Raw genomic sequence first — 12782 nt, forward strand, 5'->3', positions numbered from 1 at the left:
CTGAACGACCGTCTAGATGCCAATGAATGGGTGTGATTAAGTTACACAAATGTTGCAAATGCTGACAAACTCACACACGTACATATACACTTACATACTTAGACATAAAATACAGAGATAAATGCCAATAGTTACGACTAAAATGTTAGAATGATATTTGTTACAGGATTTTACGATGCTTCAGCCAATCGCATGGGAAAAGTAAAAGTTGAACTTAAGTACGAGTTCGTAGCATAAATACCTGTAAGTGTAAGTGAATGAGTCCGAATTGTGTAATAACTAAATGCTATAAGTTGATGAAAATTGCAAAGAAGTGCAAATTGTTTGAATGACCTTAAGGCAATGTATGAATTTAGAAGAAATATTAACGAATTGTATCAACGTGAATATTGTGAAAATGGGATGAACGTTTAGATAAGAAATTTGTAACTTTCGTTTAAAAACATTTACCTGGTAAATACTAGACATAGTTGCATACTTATGTACTTACAAGTACATTAACATATAGTCAAAATAAAACAAAAAATGAAAATATAAATAACGAAATTCATACATTCATACATATATCTATTGAAATATAGAAGATTTTGAAGTGCATGACAAAAATGTAGGTGAGTATATCGAAAAGCAGTTATTGATTACTGGTACCAAGAAAGATAAGAAACAGAGAAATATGTGCGATAAAATTTTGCAAAGTTGTATGTAAAACTGTTTTTGAAACATTTTGCGCAATTGTTTGATAGTTGTTTTTATTGAAACGAACTATAAAAAACAAAAAACAAAACAAAAAAAATATCTGAAATAAAAAGCAACTTTTTGAAACTATTAAAGAAAACATACTCCAAACTAACGTATATACCAGTGACACACTTTCCACGCGTTTCATACAAAACTACATAGTACAGACATACATAGAACTCTATGGCATGCGCTAGCATACATACTCTTAGATTAAAATACGAAAACAAAGGAAAAAAAAAAAAATAAAACAACAGAACACTCTCCGCTCTCAACTAAAAGAAAGTTTTAAGCTTCATCTACTCAACAACTAAATTAACAAAAAAGAAAAAGTATACATCATATAATATATAAAGTCTTTCCACTATTATTCGTATATTTTGCTGCTAAGGATATGATATAATAAAGCTAAAAAATATAAAATTCCAAAAATTCATAATCAAACTCGCATTTGCTAATCTGCGTGTAGTAAATTTATCAAAAGGAAAAACCACTCAGACATAACGGAAAGAGTAAATAAAAATGAGTTTTCCAATAACCGATTTTCATCCATAAAAATAAACGCCCACACCCTCTATGGCCACAAAAAAAAAAAAAAAAAACACAAAAATACCGAATTAAAATTTAAAAATTAAAAATTATTATTATTATTATCCACGCCACTCTCCCCCCCGCATACCGCGCGAGGCGGGGTCCATTTTCACCGAGCACAACGGCAGTTTCGGACCGCAAGTCGTGTCGGCACTTTTATATATTTTGTTAGTTTTGGTTTAAAAATTTTCGAGTTATCCGTGTCGTTTGCATGATTATCGCTCTTTGAATTGTATGGTGGATGTTTTGTTCTAGTTCTATTGTTTTTATGTGGTTTGTAAATGTATTTGCGGTTAAGCCAGTTGCAGATATTATTATTGGTACTATATTAACTTTTCGTTGTTTCCATAGTTGTTTTATTTCAATTGCGATTGGAGTATATTTAGAAATTTTTTCTTGTTCTTTTTGGATTAAATTATTGTCATTAGGGACTGCAACATCAATCAGATATGTTTCTTTTTGTTTTTTGTTTATAAGTGTGATGTCTGGTCTATTATAACTATGGTTATTATTATTATTATTATTATTCCCACGCCACTCTCCCCCCCGCATACCGCGCGAGGCGGGGTCCATTTTCACCGAGCACGACGGCAGTTTCGTGCTGCAAGTCGTGTCGGCACTTTTTTTTTTTTTGTGTTATGTTTTGTATTATTTTATTAATATTTATGTCAGTGTTTATTTATTTATGTCAATGTTTTTCTAATAATGTTGTATGTTTTTAAAATGACTGCTTTTTGTATCTTATGATGTATAATTGGGTTGATGTTGAGTTCTTTTAATTAATTATTATTATTATTATTATTATTATTATTATTATTATTATTATTATTATTATTATTCATATAAAAAAGTAAATAATTCACAAATTTAAAATTTTAGTTTCTAGCACCAGCAGCTCAAGGCCTTAAAAATTAATTACAATTGATTTCATTTAGTATTTGAAAGGTTCATAAACGTAGTTCGACTTAATTAACTGCAAAATATATTTTACTTGGCTTTAATCCTAGTCGCTCCTGCCTAATAACATGTTTACACATACCAAGTTATCGAAATTTTCAAGGGTTTCGCGTTAATGCGCTTTTGAACAACGAATTTACCCATACAAAGTGGCTCTTTCAGTAATCTGGGATTGAATAATAATCTTAGCTTATAACTATACCCTTCTCTGTGCAACTACATACTCGTATGCGTGGGGAAAAGGTGAAACGTAAACACCAATTAATATACAGGGTGAACGATATGAATTGTTACCTATTCAAAACACCATAACTTTTTTGTGTGAAATTAGTTTTTCATTGATTTCAAAGACAAAATTGTTCAAAAATGATTACAATTTTAACATATATTCACTTTAGCTCGATATGACCACCTTTTGCCTTGACTATAGCCTTCAAACGGTCAAAAAATGAGTTTCATGCTGCACGAATGTGATCTTGAGGTATTTTGGTCACATTTTTTAGTCCTCACCTTGCTCTCCAAAATGGACCAGATGGAATAGTCCATCGGATTTGCGTCTGGTGAATTCGAAAGCCATTGTGTGGACGAAATGAAGTGTGGAACGTGATTTTTTAACCATTCTTGGTTCACACGAGCTTTATGAGACGGTGCCGAGTCCTGTTGGAGCGTCCACGGTCTACGACCGAAATGTTTGCGTGCCCACGGCTCTAAAGCAGCTTCTAAAACATTTTCCTTTCGATGGGAAATTACTTCAAGTGGCCATACGTAGGCTCAAATTCTCGTATGAGCGTTCGGTGAAGTAAACACGATCGTTTTGAGGGTTTATGATCTTCTCAATTGGGAATTTTTTTTAATCAGAAAACACAATGTTAGGAAATTCCCCACGTTTGTGCAAGCACAACAACTCCTTTGCTCTTTCGCACCGAACTTTTTTTTTGCTGGGGTGAAAGATCGTGTGCTTTTTGGAACTTGTAAACCTTGACCTTGAGCCTTGAATGCTGTCTTGCGATATTTTCAGTTCTTTAGCCATTTTTCTTCCACTTCGTCGAGGATTTCGTTCAAGTCGAGCCTTCACTTTCCGAACCAATTCTGGCGTTGTCGCAGTTTTTTTGATCCACCACCATAGCGTTTTGCAATGCTACCAGTATCATTGTAACGTTTTATAGTGCGATACACAAACATTTTATTCACTTTGAGGTGACTGAGCTCACGAACAATGGCTGGTTGTGATTTTCCAGCCAAATATAACGCAATCACACTAGTTAGTTTAAATTTTTAACATCAATATGGGTTTCCGTGTTTTAGGAAGGAAGGGAAAGTGAGCATTTAGCAAAAAAAGAAGTAAATGTTATTTGCTAATTAAGTAAAAAATCAGAATACTACCTGATCAAACAGTTCCCGGAATATATTCAAAAAATTCAAAAAAAGTAATATTTTCGCTTTCAAAGTACTACCCATCAACAGCAACGCACTTATGCTAGCGTTGCATCCGATTCTTGATACACTTCTGGAACAGAAAACTGTCAAACTTTCTACTAAAACTTGGAAGGAAACACGTTCAGTTGATGGGCGGTATCATTACAGGACACAACCCATGGGGTCAGCATATGACCACCACTGGAATCATTGAGGACCCAATGTGCCTGTTGTGCTTGGAGGAGGCGGATAGCACTGAGCATTTTCTCTGTGAGTGTCCTGCCTTTGCGTAGTCTTTAGTGCCCCGCTTATGCAGAGAGTAGCACCCCACACCCTACTTTCTAGGAGTTTTACTGTTGTTCCTTTCTCGAGTGTTGGCAGACTATGACACCGTATGTCATGATAGCCCGTACCACTGCTGTATATAGCCACGGTACTATTTTTGGGGTTAGGCCCCATTTTTCCCCCACAATTCTTTTGGATTTATAGAGTGGTGTGGCTGCTTTTGTGGCTGCTTTTTTTACTCTATCATTAATCATATGTTTCCACGCTTTCTATCCAATACTAGTCCTAGGTAGCTCGCCTCTTCTCTAATTGACAGTGTGATTCCCTCAAGGCTAGGGGGGCTTAGAAGAGGTATCCTGTATTTTCTGGTGAACATGATTAGTTCTGTTTTGTTGGGATTTATCCCAAGACCACTCGATGCAGCCCACCGGCTTACATCGTTCAAAGCATTTTGCCAACACTAAAAATGCGAAGAAAAATTTCTTCGCTAATGTTTATAAGCGACAAATCATATCCAATGCCACTTCTTACTGGAGCTAATACTTTTTAATTGACCTACTCGTGACCTTAAACTCAGCAATATGTTTCATAATAGGGTGAACAAGACCAATTTTAGTCTAACCAATTTTGTAAAAATTTAAACATACTCTCTAACTAACGAGAAATTTTTAGTCAAAACTTAATCTAGAGACACACTTTTTGAATTGCGACTAATGTATGGCACCGTATTTTCTACCATTTAATCTCTAGTATTACTAATCTATTTGAGTTGTGCTTTAATTGACGAATGAATTAATAAATAAATAATCTTAGATACCGATGTTCCAAATTCGAAAATGTTCGAATCAGCTTCTCCTGGTATTTCCACGGTAGATATATCAAGTGCATGGGAACTTACGTTGATATTAGCTTCACCCCAACGGCTTACCGGGTTCTCGATGCTCAACCCGCTAAGTTTACTGCATTAATTAGCCAAAACCCTTCACCCTATTTCCGAAGCTTGTTTAATGTGGGTTAGCTTTGAAAAGTACGCGAAATTGTGACTTTTTGAAGCAATTAACTTTCAAAGGAAATAACTAATATGAAGCAGAAAAAAATACGCAAAGATTGCTAACAAGGAACGCAGCTCGTGACCCTATAAAGCACCATGACCTAAATAAGATTTTCAATATTCAAACTACATAAATTTGCACAAATTGAAAAATTGTTCTCATTCACATTTATGGAAGCTATAAAAGCAAATGTCATATCCTCTTTCTTCACACTCGACGAAAGTACTGTGTCTAATAAATAAAGTCAATTTTTTGAGGAAATTTAGTTATGGGTTTAAGAGCTGGAATGCCATATTTTAACGCAGATTGGAATATAATTTCTATTAACGAGACATAATTGGCCCCACATGCAAGAATAAGTTGCTTTTGCTCTCCATTTTAATATAATATATTATTAATAAGTATCTAACTCAATGCCTAAATACATTTTAGTGCGCTTTCTGACATTTCTTATTATAGAAAATTTTCTAAAATTTTTCATCAAAACTTAATAATTTTAGTGCAGAATGGAAGTAAATATAAGTGACTAAGTCTTATTCCTATTCATGCCCATTCTAATAATCAAAATTTTAGACGCACTATTAAAAAATCGTGTTAAAGCATTCAAATACAGTTAAATGCGACTAAAAATTCCACTTATTAATTTACCTTTAAATATTATTACTGAAAGCCCATTTTCATTACAGCTGAAATATTCAAGTTGGAAACATAAGTTATGTAGTATTAAAAAGAAAAAAATGGTAATAAAAAATATTTTCGGCCACATATTTCCCTTGTTTTTTAAATAAGCCAGTAAGCAGCTTAGAAATTTATTTTCTCAATTCGTGCTTCATACATTTTTGTGACCTAATTTTGTTTATTTCTTTTTAGCCAAAACACTTAACGAAACTGAGTTCTTAAAAATCGAAATTTTCAAGTATTAAAATACAATACGAAAAAGCAAACACTGACTAAACTCAGCATTTAGAAAAATCGCTTAACTAAAAAATATATACATATACAGATATGGGATATGAAATATTTTATTGATGTGTAAAAACTCATCATTGATAAAACCAAAATAACGTAACAATATGACAAATTTTCATTATTTTACTTGAACTAAAATTTTCACCCAAAATTAAAACCAAAAACCAAAAACTAACTTAAATTCGAAATAAAACTTTCTGTCGCACACAAATTGACGGTTTGCTACCGCAAATTAAATCTAGCAAATAAAAAACACACATAGCAACATTTATGTATGAAAATAAAAAAAAACAAAAACTCCTACCTATTTATTGTAATACTTAGAGATCAAAATGAAAGAGATAAAAAATCGAAAAAAATAACGCCACCCAAAAGCCCCACTCACAGACAGTTGGTATGTACTGGTATGTGGGCTATCACCAAACACGACTCCAATTACTCACACTAGCCCACAATACAACCACAACAATCCCACAATTCTAAAACATTTACGAGGAAGTTCCCACATTCACACATTTACACACAAATGCATTAACCGAACTTCATATACAAAATCGAAAATTATAGGAAACACACACTTTCTAACAAAAAACAAAAAAAAAAGCACAAAAAACAAATTATAAACTGAAAACCAAACCAAAAAAAAATGTTAATGCAAAACGATAAAATTGCAGGAATTTCAAATTATCTAATAAATCTATAAAAAAAAATGCAAAATAAAAATCGATTTATCTATACGAAATTCATTCAAAACTGATATAAAAAAGTTCATTCAAATTAAACTACTAAGCATTAAACCAAATAATTATTTATACATACTTATCATAATATGAAAGTTTATTACATTGCTAATTACACCTAAATACAATTACCAAAACGAAACAAACCATAAAAATTAAAATAGAAACTGTAGAAAACTAAGAAAAGATAACATAAACAACAAAACAGTAATAATAAAAGCTAATTTAAAGTATTAATAAAAAGTGAAAACACAAAATGAAATAAAACAATTAAATAAAAAAAAAAACAGATTGATACTTAACGTATATTGATAAAAATATATACATTTAAGTCAATAGAAAGGAGGTGAGGGTGAAAAAGACATTATAAATCCATAAACAATGAATAAACAAACAGGTGAAAAAGGTGACGTTGAAAGATAAGGCCGTTGAAGGTGAATTAAATAAAATGGAGGAAACCAAATATTACAAAATATTTGAAAAAAAAAAGATATTTAGGAGTTGCGTTATTTCAAAACCAAAAACAAAAAACGGAAGGATATGGTGAGTATTAAAACCTATTTTTTTTGTGGTGGATAAGAAGGCGACCGTCGTCAACTGCGTCGAATGTTATAGCCACTAAAACAATCCCTCCTCCTCTTCTCCCTTCTCCCTACCTACCGGAACTACCTTGTACTACTTCGGTAAGGCCCAGAACGGTGTCCATTAAATGGACCAATACTATTCCCCCACGTCTATGCAATAGACTCATCTTCTAATGTCTCACTGACGTCATACCAGTAGTATGTGTGGCATGCTCTCAGGTTCCTCTCACATGGGCGTATATATGTTATACGCTATCGAAGTTTCTTTTGCATCTGCAGCAAAGAAGATGTTGCGGTAATAGTGCTCCTTTTTTGCTGTGCAATAACAATTGTATTGTTGTTTCTCATTTTTATAAATAAATAAATAAATAAATAAAAATAGTATACCGTCTTTTGCCGTCGTGAACACATGACTCGACCGTCTTTTACTTGTCCTCAGTTCGTAGACAGTCCACCTCCTATCTAGGGCTGATTTGTTTTTCCCTGCGTGTAGCGTTGCCACTCCGCGCGTTGCATGTGCAGCATTATCGTCTTTGCAAAACTTTTAACTGCGTTCCAACAGTCATGTGATGCGCACATGTTATTGATTAAGCTGTCTGGGCTCAGTTGTTCGCCCAAGACTAACTCAAACGTTCGGCGTTCTTCGTTGAAACGATCGCAGTAGAAGAACACGTGCTCCGCGCTTTCTATTGCATTGTTGCAGCTTGGACAGAACGACGTGTGCTCCATCTGAAAAGATGGATGTACTCCAAGAAACCGCTTAATATTTGGGTTAAATAGTAGTCTACGTCACCGTGCCTTCTGGTCACCCATTGGCTAATTTTGGGGATAAGTCTATAGGTTCAACGTCCGTTAACAGACGAGTCCCATCTGCTTTGCCATTTTTCTAATGAATGCAGACGTTCTGCAGCTTTCGCTTCAGTTATCGGCTTTACTCCTTGACTGTCATAAAGTTGTCCCATTTCCTGCACAAGTATATCTATTGGGAGCTTTCCAGCGATGACGCAAACCGCGTCGTCTGACACGGTCCTGTATGCGCACGCGGCTCTTAGTGCATTTCGCCGGTGCACTTTAACTACTGGTCTAACATTCGATGGCTTAGCTCCTGCCCATATAGGAGCAGTATATAAGATGACTGAACCCACCACACTTGTGCCTTCTATGCCTATGTTTGGAAGAATTCTTGTAAGAGCACCGTTGACTGCCGCTGCTTTGGAACCCACAGTTGCTAAATGTTGCTTAAAGCCGAGTCGTGCATCAATCATTACGCCTAAATACTTAATTGCCTCTTGTGACAGTATTTCATCCATAGGTGACCATGCAATTTCATGCACTCTTTTTTTCTTCGCGCAGTTACGAGGACCGCTTTAAACCGTGCCGTGCAAAAGTGAGATCGAAACTCATAAGCTATGAATCTTCTAATAAAGGGTTTTCCAATAACAGGTGTTATTTTGAATGTGATTGCGCTATAGAGAGATGATTAACGATTTTTTATGGCCGGAATTGGATGGTATTGATCTGAACAACGTTTATTTTCAACAATACAGCGCTACGTGCCACACAAGCAACGATACCATTGATCTTTCACACGGTCCATCTCTCGAAGCGGTGATCACAATTGACCACCAAGATCTTGTGATTTAACATCTTGTGACTTTTTTCTTTGGGGCCACGTGAAAGAGAAGGTCTACGCCAACAGCCTAGGTTCGATTCAAGACCTCAAAGATGGAATTCGTGAGGCTATCGAGGACATAGGGCAGCCACTTTGCAATTCGGTTATGGAAAATTTCATGAAAAGGATATTGCCCTGTAAGCGTGGTCATGGTGGTCATTAACCTGATGTTATTTCCACTATTAACGGCATAACTTCCTCTTTATACTGAAATAAACATCCGATCACTTATATTAAAAAATAGCATTTTTTTTTTAATATCAAAATAACACCTCTTATTGGAAAACCCTTTATAATAACAACCGACCCTCAGCGGGCAATGGCCAACCCTCAAATGAATTTATACCATGAAAAAATTCCTAAAAAAAAAACTATCAGTCGTTCTAATTCAGACCTTATTTTTTGAAGATTATTCCACCTGCAAATGTCCCCTAAAGGAGCTAAGGTATTGGCTGGCATTCACCTTAGAGTTAGTGATTCAGTTTTTTGCAGAGACTCACGAAAGATGAGCACTCCGTATGTGCTCCAGCGTTGACAGAAGCAGTTCAGCTCATACCCACAAAGTCTTGCAATCCGTAAACTATAAAAGGAATTTTGGGTATTGCCGATTTTCATGGAAGAACACCTCGAAACAAACCATTTGTTAGTAAGCGAAAAATGAAGTCCAGAATGTAGTTTGCTAAAACTCATGTTAATAAGAACGGATGAGTCATACCAAGAGGATGGCGTTTATCTGGCCGAAATCAGAGCTGCAGCCAAAAATCCAACGAAGTATTGCAAACCACGGCGAAGATCAAATTATAGTTTGGGGTTGTACATATGTCATCAGCAGGGGTCGTAATCTTAGCTTTCAAAGAGGAAACTATGAATAAAACTACTTATTTAAATTCGTTGAAAAAATAATTTATTTCAATGTGCTGAAAAATTTGTTATTCCGGATATATTTCGATTGCATCAAGACAACGGCGTCAAACGTCTTATTCTAAATTCGAATCTTCACTCAAATTTTGCAGTATTCTTCTCTTCGTAACATTGAGGGAAAGTTCAAAAGGAATTCGGTTAGGCCGTTGAATTTATTGACAGCCTACCGTCTTATCTCTGTGTTACACCTGTCGTCAATCTTAGGCTTTGAACCAGTTCTTTTAATATTTCCGTATCCATCAGGAGTTTCAAAAAGCTCTGGATGGTGTTTTTATTTCGTACACACACTTCAATAACATGGTATACAGTATATAGAGTATATACAGTGTACTCTCTCCTAACGGAGACCTCCCATAAGCAGATATCATCCATAAACGGACATCTTCCATAAGCGGACACTTTTTTCAGTGCATACCTCAGATCCTTAAAAATTTTTTCCCTTGAACGGACAACCCTCCCATAATACGTTAACGTTTCTTCTTTTTATATGGTGCTACAACCGTGTGTCGGTTTTGGCCGAGTCTAAAATAGCGCGCGAACTGTTTCTGTCCTGCGCTCGTTGGGGCCAGTTGGAAATCTTGAGTTATAACAGGTCCTGCAGCACTTGGTCCTTCCAAAGGAGATGTGGTCCACCTCTTCCTCTTTGTGTACCGTGAATCAGAAATTCGCTTTGCTGGAACGACTTCTTTCATAAGGGTGACACAGCCAAACCTGCGTAGCAACTGTATTTTTACAATCTTAACTATGTCCATATCCCTATGTAGCTCATACCGCTCGCTGTTCCATCCTACGTGGTACTCCTCCCTAACGCGGAGGGGGCCAAAGATCTTACGAAGAAATTTTCTCTCGAAGGCTTCCAAAACTTACTTCCATACTTCTGCACCATATAGCGGGGCAGAATTGATGAGCGTTTTGAAGGGTCTGACCCTTCAAAATAGAGCTCTACTTCTCAATTGCCTACTGAGCCCAAAGTTATACCTATTGGTAAGAATTATTCTTCGTTTGATCTTCAGCCTGACATCATTTCAGTTGTTAATGCTGGTCCCAAGATAAACCAAGTCCTTCACAACTTCGAATTGTTGGTTGTCAACACTGACATATTGTCCAAGATACGAAGACTCCTTGTATGTTGACAGCAGGACTTTGCTACACCCTTATTATCCGCAAGACCCACATTGTTCGTCTCTCTATTTAAACTGGAGTATACCGAGCATATAGCGCAGTTGGTTTCGCTGATAATATCGATGTCATCGGCATATGCTAATACGTAGTACTCTTATGAAAGATAGTACCAATGCGGTTTACCTTGGCAGCGCGAAAGATTTTTTCCGGCCAAACGTTGAAAAAGTCACAAGATAGAGAATTACCTCACTTGGTATCGAACGGCTCGGAGAGGTTACTTCCAATTCTGACGCCGCTTGTTGTAGCGCGCAACCTTATCTTACGCAGCCGTATTGGTTCTGCGGATACACCAAACTCAGACATAGTGCCATAGAAGTCATTTCTATCCGTGCTATCAAAGGCGTCTTTGAAGTCAACGAAGAGATGGTGTGTGTGGAGTTGTTTTTCGTGTGTTTTCTCCAGTATTTGGCGTATTGTGAAAGATCTGGTTGACTTTCGAGGTTTAAAACCGCACTGATGAGGCTCAATCGGTTTGTTGACTATGGACTTCATTGCCTCACACAATACACTCGACTAGAACCTTATATGCGACCTTAAGCAGGCTTATCTCGTGATAGTTTGCGCGGATTGCAAGATCTCCCTTCATATGTATTGAGCAAAACACTTAGTTCCGGTAGCTTGGCATACTCTAATCCCACCATATCCTGCAAAGGAGCTCCTTTGCGCTCGTAAGCTCTCCCATAATAGCCCTTTTTTTACACTTTTCTAATAAAGCGTCCACTTACCATAAGCGGTCAATTTTTTCAGTCCTTTAGCTGTCCGCTTAAGAGAGAGTTCAAGGTTATATGGACATGTGTTATATTAGGTGCGCAGCTAAGTTCCCGCTGTTTTTCAATAGATGTCGCCAGCAGTGTGTGCTAGGCGATTCTAACATAACCTAAAGGTCATAAACCAAACTTAGACATATGGCAAACACACTACCTCGACACATTAGTGATTTTGTTTTGGCATCATACACTTTTGGTTTTGTGAAAATGTCTGATTTTGTGCCGAATAATCGTCATTTGTGATTGAAGTGGTGATTTTCCTCTTTCATTCGAAAAAAAAAACAGCGGCGGAGATACAAAAAGTTTACGGAGATGCTGCTTTAATTGAAACAACGTGCCGAGATTGGTTCCGTCGCTACAAAGACGGTGATTTTAATGTTGACGACCGTCCGCGTGAAGGAAGGCCAAAAACCTTCGAAGACGCTGAATGGAAGGCATTGCTCAATAAGGATCCGTGTCGAACGCAAGAAGAATTTGCTTCAGTATTAGGAGTTACCCGCCAATCCATTTCCAAGCGATTGCATGCTTTGGGAATGATTCAGAAACAGGGGACTTGGGTTCCTTATGAGTTAAAACCAAGGGATGTTGAACGTCGTTTTTTCGCTGTGTCGCCTGTGAACAACTGCTCCGGCGGCAAAAAAGGAGGGATGAAAAATGGATTCATTACAGTAATCCAAAGAAAAGAAAGTCATGGGGACTGCCCGGTTATGCTTCTACGTCGTCGCCTCGACCGAATATTCACGCGAAGGTTATGATCTGTATTTGGAGGGACCAAGTTGGTGTTATTTATTATGAACTGTTAAAACCAAGCGAAACCATCACTGGGGATCGGTATCGACTTCAATTAATGCGATTGTGCCGAGCACTGCGCGAGAAGCGTCCGCAATACGCGGAGATTTCAGAAAAGT

This window comes from Anastrepha obliqua, chromosome 5, assembly GCF_027943255.1.
Source record: "Anastrepha obliqua isolate idAnaObli1 chromosome 5, idAnaObli1_1.0, whole genome shotgun sequence".
Classification (NCBI taxonomy): Eukaryota; Metazoa; Arthropoda; class Insecta; order Diptera; family Tephritidae; genus Anastrepha; species Anastrepha obliqua.